This window comes from Humulus lupulus, chromosome X, assembly GCF_963169125.1.
Source record: "Humulus lupulus chromosome X, drHumLupu1.1, whole genome shotgun sequence".
NCBI lineage: Eukaryota > Viridiplantae > Streptophyta > Magnoliopsida > Rosales > Cannabaceae > Humulus > Humulus lupulus.
Genome location: NC_084802.1, coordinates 218,383,577 through 218,396,715, shown reverse-complemented (window position 1 = coordinate 218,396,715; position 13,139 = coordinate 218,383,577).

The following is a 13,139-nucleotide window of genomic DNA, read 5'->3' as shown; positions in this document are numbered from 1 at the left end:
CATAGCAGATTCGAGGACGTCCTCAAGAGTACGCTCCTCTATAGCCCTTAAGTCTCTGGCGTTGGCTTTGTAGGCATGGCCAGCCATATGGCTCACCATTTTGTACACAGTACCCTGAAAAGCTTCGAGGATCTTGTCCAGGTTGAGTGGTTTGATTGGGAGCTGGACGGTGGGAGCCTCACCTTGGATCAGTTGAGGATTTGAGGGAGGTACGTATCAAGGAGGAGGAGGAGGAGCTTGATGAACCGTGACTGCTGTTACCGGAGCTGAGGGGAGTTTCTTTTGTGGCTGCTCCTGGGTAGAGCTGGCACCTTTGTCTTTTGCCGGAGACTCGGTGTTACCCCTAATCATCGAAGCTGGTTTCTTTGTCACTCCGGCCCTCTTCACCATAGGACTAGCGCCAGTCCCACCGGTCTTAAAAGCACCCCTTAAACTCGGGGCCTCTGGCCGCTCCATCTCTTCACTTGAAAAAGAGCGAACAAAGGGTTCAGATTTAAGAAATAATTATTGAGAGTAATATAAACACAAGAACAAGAGCAAGAACTCTACCCTCTGAGCTAGGGGAGGAATCTACTACGATCAGCTCGAGGTTATTGATCGGGCTAGGCACAACCTCTTACTCTTGGATTAACTGAGGTGGGGGAGAATCTAAAATTATGACCTCTTGAGTCCTAGGGGTTTCAGGACCTTCCTCGGTGTAACGCCCTAATTTCTCATAAATTACCAAGAACACATCGTTGGTTCATAATTGTAAATATTTCTCTTTTATTGAATAAAAACTTGAAAATAAATACATGGATCCATGGTTTTATAAAAATAAAATAATTGTCTTTAACATAAAAAAATGAGCAACATTTAAATAAACATGCTTTAATAAAAATAGGCCCGCTTGATCTTCCTTGACTATATGGTCCCCACGAGTACATCATGAAGCTCCTAGGTCCCACTCGCCAACGACCTTTCTATCATCAATTTCCTGAAATAACAACATCATAAGGGGTGAGCTTCTAAGCCCAATAAGGAAAATACAAACAAAAGTTAGTCATATAATCATATCATCAAACATATCATAAATTTCTCAAAGGTCTTAACAATACTTATCTATACTAATCATACAACAATAAACCCTAGGACATATCATAACCTAAATCATAATCTAAGTCATAGCCATAAATCATAAGCCATAGATCATAAATCATAGGTCATAAGTCATACTCATAATCATAACTATGGGTCATAATCATAATCGTAACTATGGGTCATAATAACAAGTCAGATATAATAAAAAGATAAGTATTTATACAGGGGTGGCAATTAAGCCCCGGACATAAGTTCATCATACACCGGACATCACTTAGGTCCGTCATAAAATTTTGGCAACTGAGCCTATCGGACATAGTCTGTCATACATCATTGGACACCTTAGGTCTAGACACACTTACCTCTTTATTGTACCTGAAATGTTAGGTCATACAAACATAAACTATATCATAAACTACATGAACTAGGTCAAAATACTAAACTACCTAATTTTCCTTACCAAAAACTAGAATATTGGAGACAAGAGCGGGATTGGAACTCCTAAAACCAAACACAAAGAAACCATAAGTTTCCTAAAGAAAATAAGATAAAGAGAAGATCTAAACCATCGGGATAAGAACTTACCGAAAACTTTATGTTTCAAAGAAATTGAACACCTAACCAAAAGTCACTATCACAAGTTAGGATTTGAAGAAAAATGAAAGAATAATAGAAACTATAGTGAACTAAACCTGAAGACAATGGATACCTTGGATAGCTTAGAACCTCGATCTATACCTCAAACACCGAAATCACACAAAAAGCTTACTTCCCAAGTGTTTAGAAATTCTTTAGATTTGAAAGCTTTAACCCCAAAACCCTAGTGTTTCTCTCTAGAATGAACTTAGCAGCTTGGAGGCTCTGAACTGTGCTTGAATGATGAAAAGAATGGTTGATAGAAGGGTCATATTTATAGAGTTCAAGGAGTGAAACTAACTCCTTTTAAAATGAATAAATAAATGATTAAAAATTGAATAAATTTGAATTATCTGTTCAACAGATGCCCAGAACTCAGTGAAAGATGTTCAGGAACGAGTCAAAGTTGTTGAGGGTTGTTTCTAGTTTAGAATTCTACGAAAATTAAAAAATGGGTTGTGGAGCTGATATATCATCTCCTATAGGTGATATATTGCCTACACCATGTTTCCGAGGGTTCGTGGTTTCATTCGTGCGAAGTCGACGTGTTTTCCGTATCAATCATAGGCGACATATTGGCCTCTATAGCTGCGATATATCAGCATACGATGATATTTCAAACACATTTTTGCACACTTTCAGCATACTTGAATTTGTTTAAACCACTTTGACTGAGTAAAACGTGATTCTAACAGCTGGTGGAAGGTTCTAGACCTTCTAGATCTATCCTTTATTAATTTATTCATCCAAAATGCTTAAATCCTTAATAATCATACATGTGACAAGTGTCACGCTCTTAATAATTCTATCTAAACCTTAGGTTATAATAAATAATATTCTTAGGACTATATTCATTAATCAAACCTTATGATAAAATTAATATTTCTAAACTATAGGCTAAACTTATAAAATCCATAACTATTTCTATGATTTTCCAACTAAATCCCGACTTTGATCAATATCCACGAAAACTAAAATTCTACAGCTATTACCACTACTACTATCTAGCAAAGTAAAATTCTAGGATGCTACACTCATGGCTGGACTCATATACGTACTGCCTAAAACCATGGGCATATGCACCCTGACACAGGCAAGGCCAGGTCCTACAGTTTGTTCCATACTCTTCAAAATTGGTGAACCTAAAATTGAGAGTGTTGTCAACCACGATGGTACCTTTGGGGTAGAGGTGGTCATAGCATACAACCAAATTGTCCACACATTGAAGGAGGGTTGTGTTTAGATTCGGGCCAATATGATGATGACTAACGAGCTGGTTAGGATTGAATCAAATTAGCCTATAACTGGCAGCAGCTCGATCTAGCTCTCTGTAAGGGAATGGGTTACCTTGGTCGAAGGGGCCGGTTGCTGCCTTGAACACAGCTCATTCTAGATCAAGTCCCTGATTATCTTCAGGAGCTCAATTTTTTCGCACCAGTTATGCAACGCCTTCTTCCTCCTCGATGTCTTCATTGGCTGGCAAGGCTTTTTTAGGAGGGGGGAGCTCGGGGATGACAAGAAGAGGAACCCGAGTCCTGAGAGCCAGCATCTAAACCTTGTTGATAAAGTTGCAAGCCACCATGGTGGCATCCTTCACAACCTGGCGCTAGTCTTCCTCCTTCGAAGGAAGACTAGAAAAAGTCTCATATTGACCCCCAAGGGTCACAAACCGCTCTGTCCTCGCGAATATAGTTTCACAAAGAATGAACTCAGTTAGAATACTTAAACAAAAAAAAAGTGTGAAAGCGATAAGAAAGTTCACGTCCTAAATTAATAAAGATAGAGGACTTATGAGAGCGGTTGAAGTATCGGTGATCGCAGTTCTTGAATCCATTTGACATAAAGAACAAGTCTTTATAGTCACTTAGGTGACTGGGGAGGTCGATGACAAAGGCTGAGTTGAGAAAATGAGTGAGGTAGTAGAAACCGTCACCTCGCCCCTTCTGGTCGAGACCTTGAGGCAAGAGAAGTACATAATGTCTGGCAGAGTGGGGACCTCCCACTCGTGCCTCAGAAACAAATACTTTAACCTCGCCAAAAGTCTGTATGAGTTTGGTGGGAGCTGGAATGGAGCCAGTTTGACATAGTTCAGGAAGTCTACAAAATATTGGTCCAAGGAGTGGAAGGCACCTGCCTTCAGATGCTCATCACTCCACAGCTCCACTCTCCTTCTAACGGAGGTCTGGCATGGAGGCCATCAGCTCCCATCTCAATCCCATGACTCAGTAGGATCTTGTTAACTTTCCCTATGTCGTGATCCGAGATACTATGTGCTCGGTCTCGAAGAATACGTTGGGTTCGACCATGATTTCCCTCTCCACCACAGGGCTGAAATGAGGGATGGAAGAGTCAGAGGCGACCTTCTCGCCCTTATCTTTATTCTAAGTAGAGGAGCTCGTGGTGTTTTTCTTTGTGGGGGCCATGATTTAGATCTCCTGACGACAAAGCGACCTAAGACAATTACTTGCTACAATGTTACGGGTACGAAGATCCGAGGGTTTAAGTGGCTTACTTTTGGGATTTAAAACTTTACACAAGCTAAGATGTGTTCTAGCCTTAACGCGTGGTCCTAGGCCATGCGCTTGGATTTCTTAAAATTCCTTGATACTTCGGGATTCGTGTGTCAGACTCGCCAGACCCACTACTTTTCTTTTGAAAGTGGTTTAATGCAAAACCGCTAAAGGAATCATAACCTTTAACTACCCAGGACAAAAACCTAAAACCCATTTGTCTTCTACACCACAGATAGGTATTCAAATCGATTTACTAGTAGAATTTTCTTTGTAAAACCCAAAAAAATTGCCCAATTTTGTGAAAACGTTATTTCTAAATAAGCTTAGTATCATTCATTTAGGCTAAACTGAACCCTAGTTCCTATTTATACTCGGACGTAGCCTAAATGACATTGAGCAAAGGACATTTCTCACAGTAAAAAAACTCATTGGAAAGCAAAGAATTAAAAAATTCAAACCAGGTGAGGAAATACTTACAGTTTATATGATCGGTTCAAAGAAAGTGTTGATACGTCCACATGAAACTCCCTGAAAGCTTCTGAGAATCTTAAAGGCGATGAAAGTTTTTTGGGAGAAGTTGGAGAAGAAAATAGGAAATCTTGATTTTGAAAATGAAACTTTTTTAATGCAATGGTGGTGAGGGTTAGGTCTGATCACCTTATTTATACGTAAACTACAAGAATTAAGTCGGGCCATCCGATTAGGTTAGCTCGAGATCCAAAGGCCAAGATTAAATGAACCATACGGCGACAAAAAGTTGTTAAGACAGCTGTCACAGTCCTTGAAACCCGAACGGATGCCAATTACAGAAAACCATGTGTCCAGTACTCAAGTAGTGGGCAAGCACAATTTTACATGGAAAAAGCCTAAAAGCCCCTACTATGCATGTCAAAAAGTGACGACAACAAGCACGAGCAGGAGCTTTGGGGGGAAAATGTTGTACCCTAAAATTATCACAAGTTCAATTACTCAGCTCGGGTACAATTGGCAAATGAATATGTGAAAATATATCCAAGTAGAACATCTAGTTAACAATGATGTGAGCAGACCGCCTCTTAGGATAACAATCCAGTTCGATACTTATAGTGGCCAGATCCACATTCGGGCTCTCTGAGCTTAATACGAACTAAGGTTCAAATAGTCTTTAAACACCAGCTCAAGTGAGATATTCAGATCATGGGAACCTGGTCATAAAGCATACTGAAGGATCCCAAGAGATTATGAGGCTCCTTATACGCTCATTAATGCCCAGGCTGTATTGCATATTTATCATTTATAATCCGAGATAGCAGGAGTATATTCTATTCTATTATCAAATCATATCCCAATGTAAATAAATGGGAATAATTTTTATTAAATGTATACCTTATTTATTCACACGATTACCCAAACCTGTCCAGGAAACTCCCCTATAAATATTAGGGATAAAGGTCAGGGAAGGGGACTACCTTTTTGTATTACTAAAACTTTGCAGAAATTGTGAGGGAAAAGCAATAATACTGTCTCGTGGACTAGGTGGATTTTAACCACTGAACCACGTAAAAATTGTGTGTGTACGAAAGGGTTCTTGTTATTTCATTACGGTTTACAATTTAGCACTAATATCTCTATTAGATTTCTTAATCTACTATTGGCGAAAAACTGCGTCAACAGCAAGCAATCAAATAACTTGGTAGATAGGATCCTCAAGGAGGATTTCATCCACTTTATCAATTTTAATTCTAAAAATGGTTTTCATTTTTGTCCATTAACTTTAAAAATATCACCTTTTTTAGGATTTTCAATTTCAATAGCTCCATGTGGAAAAACACTACGAACAATGTAAGGACCAGACCACCTAGAGCATAATTTTCATACGATCCTTATAATTTTTTAAATAGCCATACGCATCATTCCTAATTTTTTCTAACTTATTCAATTAAAGCTTTCTTTTCTCACCTGCTTTGTCTAAAGAAAAATTTAACTGCTTAATTGCTCAATAGGCTCTATGTTCTAATTCAACAGGTGAGTGGCGTGCCTTCCCATACACAATTCTGTAGGGTGACATGCCAATGGGTGTTTTTTACATGATACGATATGTCCATAATGCATCAGTGAGTCTTAAGGACCAATCTTTCCCAGTTGGATTAATAGTTTTCTCTAAAATATGATTAACTTCCCTATTAGACACTTCAAATTAACCACTAGTTTGTGGGTGATATGGTCTTGAGACTTTATGTGTAATGCCATATTGTTTCATCAAATGTTCAAATGGATTATTACAAAGTGTGTACCGTTATCACTAATGATAGCGCGTGGTGAACCAAAATGGGAAAATATATTTTCTTTCAAAAATTGAAGCACAACTTTTTGGTCATTAGTGTGGCATGCAATAGCCTCAATCCATTTAGACACATAATCAACTCCATCAAGAATATAAAGATTACCAAAAGAGTTAGGAAATGGTCCCATAAAATCAATGCCCCAAACATCAAATATGTCAATGATAAGAATAGGATTCAAAGGCATCACGTTTCTTCTAGTTAAATTTCCTAACTTTTGGCAATGTTCACAAGCTTTACAATAAATATATGTATCACGAAAGATAGTAGGTCAATAAAATCCACATTGTAAAACTTTAGCAGTTGTTTTCTTACCACTAAAATGTGGTCCACATGCATGATCATGACAAAAAGATATGAATTTAGATTGGTCACAATTTGGAATGCATCTTCTAATTATTTGATCAGGGTAGTATTTAAACAAGTAAGGATTATCCCAAATAAAAAAATTTCACCTCAAAATAAAATTTAGATTTATCATGTTTAGACCAATGAGATGGTAACTTTATCAACCAAAAAATTAACAATATCAGCATACCAAGGCAAGGAAGAAACATGCATCAACTGTTCATTAGGAAATATTCCAGTGATAGGAGTGCATTCATGAGTATTTTCAACAACTAGCATAGACAAATGATCAGCAACAACATTTTCAGATTCTTTTATATCACGTATATCTAAGTCAAATTCTTGTAAAAGAAGGATCCAACTGTAGCGAACCAAATTTTTTATTTTTGTTATTTATTAATTCTGTGCTTTATTTTAATATTAATTGCTAAGTGTTATGAATTTATTTTATTTGTTTGAATTATTTGGTAGAAATTATGTGAATTAAAAATTGTTAATTGTTTTATTTAATTATTTTAATTTGTGAATTCTTGAGTTTTGGTTGTATGCACCAAGATGCATGGTTAGTAGAGATGCACTAGAGTGCTTGTGTGTGCATGTGCATGTGCATGGTGAGCATGCATTAGTTTCCATACATAGTGTATTTCTCCTATTGATTAATTGTTTATTTTATTTTATTTAGTTATTTTGGGAAAGGGAATAATTAAAAAAAAAAAATGGGGAGGGCATGGGAATGAGAAGAGAGTGGGAAAATGAGGGATTTCTTTCCCATTTAATTTTTTTTAAATTAAATTAGATGATTTTAGATATTTTGGGTAAGTGGCTGGTTGACATCTTTCTTATTTATTTTCTTAATTTATTTAATTTGAGAAAATAAAGAATAAAGGAAATTAGGATTTGGACTTACCTTTTCACATTGGATTAGTAGTAAATTCCTTAGAGTTAGGCTTTGGGAGATAAAAGGAAAAATAAGCTCTTCCCTTGCCCATTGTGTGCCGACTACTCCTTAGAGAGAGAGAGAGAGAGAGAGAGAGAGAGGCTTAGAGAGAGAAGGAGAGAAAGAAAGAAAGAAAGAGAGGGATTGTGAAGGAGAAGAAGAAGAAGAATAGAACGGTTCGAAATTCTTGATAGGTATGGCCTTGATTTGGTTTTTAGTTCGGCTTTGATTTCCTTAAGATTAGTCTTCTCCTCATCACTAAGTTTTTTTTCTTTTCTTCTTTGTGATTTTCAAAATCCCTAGGGGGGTGTGATCAAAGATGGTAGCCATTTTGAGTTTTGATTTGTATCAAATGAGGTAGTGAATCTACCCTTATTGTCATTGTTTCTATATTGATTCTTGATTATGCTATTGATTTAATGATGGTTGTTGTCTTGGTTATTGTCTCTTATATTAGTTGATGGTTGTTTTCCATGTTTTTTTTATATTGTTCATGTTCATAGCAACATGCTAGGTTTGTGTGTACGTGTGGTTTATTTTTATGAATGAATGCATTTATGGATATGTGTGTGTGTGTGTGTGTGTGTGTGTGTGTGTGTGTGGTGGGTGGGTGTGTGTTGCCTTTTGGGGTAGGCGTGTGTGTGTGTTTTTGTACAAGCATGGGAATTAAAAATATGGATGTGGCGTAGTGTGTATAGTTTTAACTGTATTATATAAAGATTTGCGAGGTAGTTTCATATCAATTGATTCTCTTGTTCATGCTATTGAAGATAAGAACATGATTGGGATTTTATTGGAATCTATAAGAGTTTTTATTTTTATTTTGAAAGATTAATATTGGATCATTGTGGTTTAAAGAAATGATGGTGTCTTAGGATACAAGTTGCAAAATTAGATGCTAAAGTTATGATAGGGGTTTCGGCCATGGGTGTATATGGTGGTCTAGACTTGTTTGATTTATGATTGTTAGGTTTTGCATGTTTATATGTGGTTTGAGGTCCATATGAGCATGTGTTTTAATTTTATGCTTGCTGATTTTATTATACATTCTATGGAAATTTATGAACAATTTTCGCAAGAGAACCAATCATGTTTATAATTCACACTTTAAAATCAAAGACAAGAAAAGAGGTAAATTGCACATGTGATTATGAATTTTTCCTTCAGACAAATGAATACAGATTTTTTTTGCAAAGTTTGTGAGAGAAACTTTTTTTTCTTTATGCTTACAAATTGGATTATATATCAAAATTAATGTAATGAAATTCTTGCTGGAATTTTTGGTTTCTTGGAAGAAAGTTTCTTTCAAATAAAAGATATAAAGTATATGCTCAAATAATTTAAGTCTTAGATTTTATACTACACTTTATGTGATTTTACTTAAATAAAATGCTTGCTGGAATTTTTGGTTTATTGAGAGAAAATATCTTTTAAATAAAATAAGTAGAGAATGTGTTTAAATAAAGAAAACCTTAGACTATGCATAAGGTAAAATATGTATTTTCTCATTTATATTTTCTCAAGGAGATCAAGGAATTCATTTAATAATTATAAGTAACTACAAATTTTGTCACTTTATTATTAATTTTAAAATTAATAAATGAGATTATTATTTTATACAATTAGGACTAAATAATATTTTTATAAATTGAATTTTTGTAATAAAAATTTATGAATGAAAATGTGTGATTTAAAGAAATAATGTGGTATTAACTAAGGTAGTAAATTAGTTATGTTTGCTGAATTTTTAAGAAAGTGGCAATAAAATGAACTAAGTAGACTTATCAACTTGAACGCTAATTTTTATAACACTCTCACGTATGCATGTTACAAGCAAGTGTATTTTTACGTTCAAATGTACGCCTATTATTTAAACGTGTGATTTTTATTTTGTAACCATGAAAGATTAATTGTTAGAATTGATATTATTCTCTATGATTTTATGTGACATTGTTGTGTGAATAGAGTTGTAGTGCAACTTGTGCCATGTGTGCATGACCTATGCACACGTGGGGTATGTATATTGGGCATGTGTGATTTTACATGATCTTAAGACTAATGTTTGATTGTGGTTATAGGCTCGTTGTGACGTACCGTGTTGACGCTGTTTTTCATCAACAGTGAAAGAAGAGCACGTAAACAATTACTAGTGATGGCCAATTAAAATAAGACAATATAAAGCATGATTTTTTACGTGGTTCTGCAGTTAAATCTACCTAGTCCACGAGTCTCTGTTATTAAACTCAAGATTATCTCTGAAAATTCTTAAGCATGAATTCTTCAGAGTTTTCTCTCAAGGTCAGAATTTCGGTCCATTACAATGGTGCATGACCTCTCTATTTATAGAGAAGGTTGCAGAATACTATCCCACATATTTTGGGTAGTTACTCTTTTTGGTGTAAATAAAATAAATGGCTTTAAATGCCTGCGATCCGATATAAAAGGAAACGTCCCCTGAAGACCAGGGGGCATATAATTAATCGAATAATATCCCATGATTTTATGGGATTTACAATAATAAATGCAGAACACGCCCCTTATAAACAACACTTATAGATATTCAAAGTCATTATCATATATCTCCAAGGCCTTAATCTCCCAGGTTTCTCATCAGCTTTCGAGCTAATGACATCTCCCAAGGTCACATGGCTTCGAGATCGTACGTATGTCAGGCTCGGAGCCCCTGATCCGAGGTCATTCCTGAGGATAGATGCGTCTCTGGAGCTGTCTTTCGAGATCGTGAACGTTTCGAGGCCACCACATTCGAGGTCGTCTCGAGTCTTGCAGGCTCGATATTTAATCCTGGAACATACTTCGAACTTTACGGGTTCATTCGCTGCGAATCCAGCTTTCGAGGTCACATTTAACATGGCTCGAAATCTGGGTATAACATACCGCATTTTATCTTTTGCTTGGACTTGAGGTAAGGAAGTTGCCTAGAATTTCTATTAATTTTGTTATGAAATGTATGAGCTATGGTAAGCTAAAGTGTTATGAAAAGTATGAATTTCTATGTTATGATATGAACTATTATACATGTGCTTGTATGTTGTATGAAAAGCAATAGGTTGTTAGCATTCTGAACGTGACACAACGAATGAGTTACTAAGGATATGACGTAACTCATAGGGCGGACGCGTCGAGGTTATTCGAGGACCTGAGATCATGTTTACCTCATAGAAAAGGTCTTACCAGTTTATGCTTTTGTTGGTTACCTCATGATGTGATATGGACAATAGGGGTGTCATGATCACATGATATATCATTATAATGTATGATTATGACTATGATTATGGTTATGATTTATGAGTATGAATAGGATATGATTTGCCATGAGTTTATGATACGAATATGCTCTTCTTGTGCTTTTCTTGAATATTGTTGTATTTGTATGTACTTCATTACTAGGCTTTTAGCTCACCCCCTTACTTTCCCTTTACAAGTAGGACATAGGATTTTCTCCTTGGCACGCACAGTGATGTGGGAGGTTCCGACGTCTAGGCATGTATGACGTGGGGTGTCCTATGAACGAATAACGATCAAGATGAGCGCCAAGAATAATAAAGAAACTTATGTTATGGATTATGTTTCAAATTTCTTCAGTGGGACTTATTTTGTTTATTTTATTTCCAAATAGTGTATAAAGACATAATATTTTTATTTCAAACTATTGGACCCAAATTGCATGTTTTATCAAGGCCCCACTGAACTTTTTCTTAAAATGGTATTTTTCTAATACATGTAAGTTGAGCGATGTTTTTATAAAGTAATATATTAGGGTGCTCTTTACACCACCGAATTAAACAAGACTTAGCATCTTTTTTTGACAAGAGATATTTTAATGCAGCATGATCAAAATAGACAATAATTTTAGACCATAACAAATAAGATCTAAATTTCTCCAATGCAAAAACAACAGCAAGAAATTCCTTCTCAGTTGTGGAATAATTTAATTGAACACCATTTAAATTTTTGCTAGCATAGTAAATTACATGAGGTATTTTTTTCAATTCTTTGTCCTAAGACATCACCTATAGCATAATCAGAAGCATCACACATTATTTCAAAAGGTATTTTCCAATCAGAAGGTCGAATAATGGGTGCAGTAGTCAAAATATTTTTCAATTTATCAAAGGCAACATGACAATCATTATCAAAGACAGAAGAATTTTCTTTTCCAAGTAAATGGCATAAAGGTCAAGAAATTTTGCTAAAGTATTTTATAAATCTTCTATAAAAACCGGCATGGCCTAATAAAGATTTAATTTCTTTCACAGTTTTAGGTGGGGGAAGTTTTGAAATAAGATCAAATTTACCTTTATCAACTTCTATTCCCTCAGAAGAAATCACATGTCCTAAAACAATTCCTTTTTTAACCATAAAATGGCATTTTTCCCAATTAAGCACAAGGTTTTTCTTTTTACAACGAATCAAGACAAGAGAAAGATGGTGCAAACATTCATCAAAGGACGATCCAAATACAGAAAAATCATCCATAAATACTTCAAGGAATCTTTCAACCATATCAGAAAAAATTGAAATCATACACCTTTGAAAAGTCGCAGGTGCATTGCATAACCCAAAAGTCATGTGACGATAGGAGAAAGTCCCAAAAGGGCATGTAAATGTAGTCTTTTCTTGATCTTAAGGGGCAATGGGGATTTGGTTATATCCCAAATACCCATCAAGAAAGCAATAATATGAGCTAAACGTTTAAGCATTTTATCAATAAAGGGTAAATGAAAGTGGTATTTTCTAGTAACTTTATTTATCTTTCTATAGTCTATGCACACTCTCCACTATGTTTGTACTCTAGCAAGGATTAATTCATTTTTTTTTTCGTTTTCAACAACTGTGATCCCATAATTCTTAGGCACAACTTGAACTGGATTAACTCATTGACTATCAGAAATAGGGTAAATGATACATACATCTAATAGTTTAATGACCTCTTCTCTAACTACTTCTTTCATATTTGGATTTGGCCTTCTTTGAAATTCCCGAGAGGTTTTAGCATTCTCTTCTAGATGGATTCTATGCATACATATGGATGGGCTAATTCCTTAAATGTCTCCAATGGTCCAACCTATGGCTTCTTTATGTTTTCTAAGGACATTTAACAATTTATCTTCTTGTTCTTTATTTAAGGCGGATGCTATGATAACAGGCAGGGTTTCAAACTCTCCTAGAAAGCATATTTTAAATTTTCTGGCAAAGGTTTCAAGTCTAACTTTGGAGACTCAAAAATTGATTGAATATGCTCAAAATGTTCAGTTATGGTATCATTTAAGGGCATAGATTCTA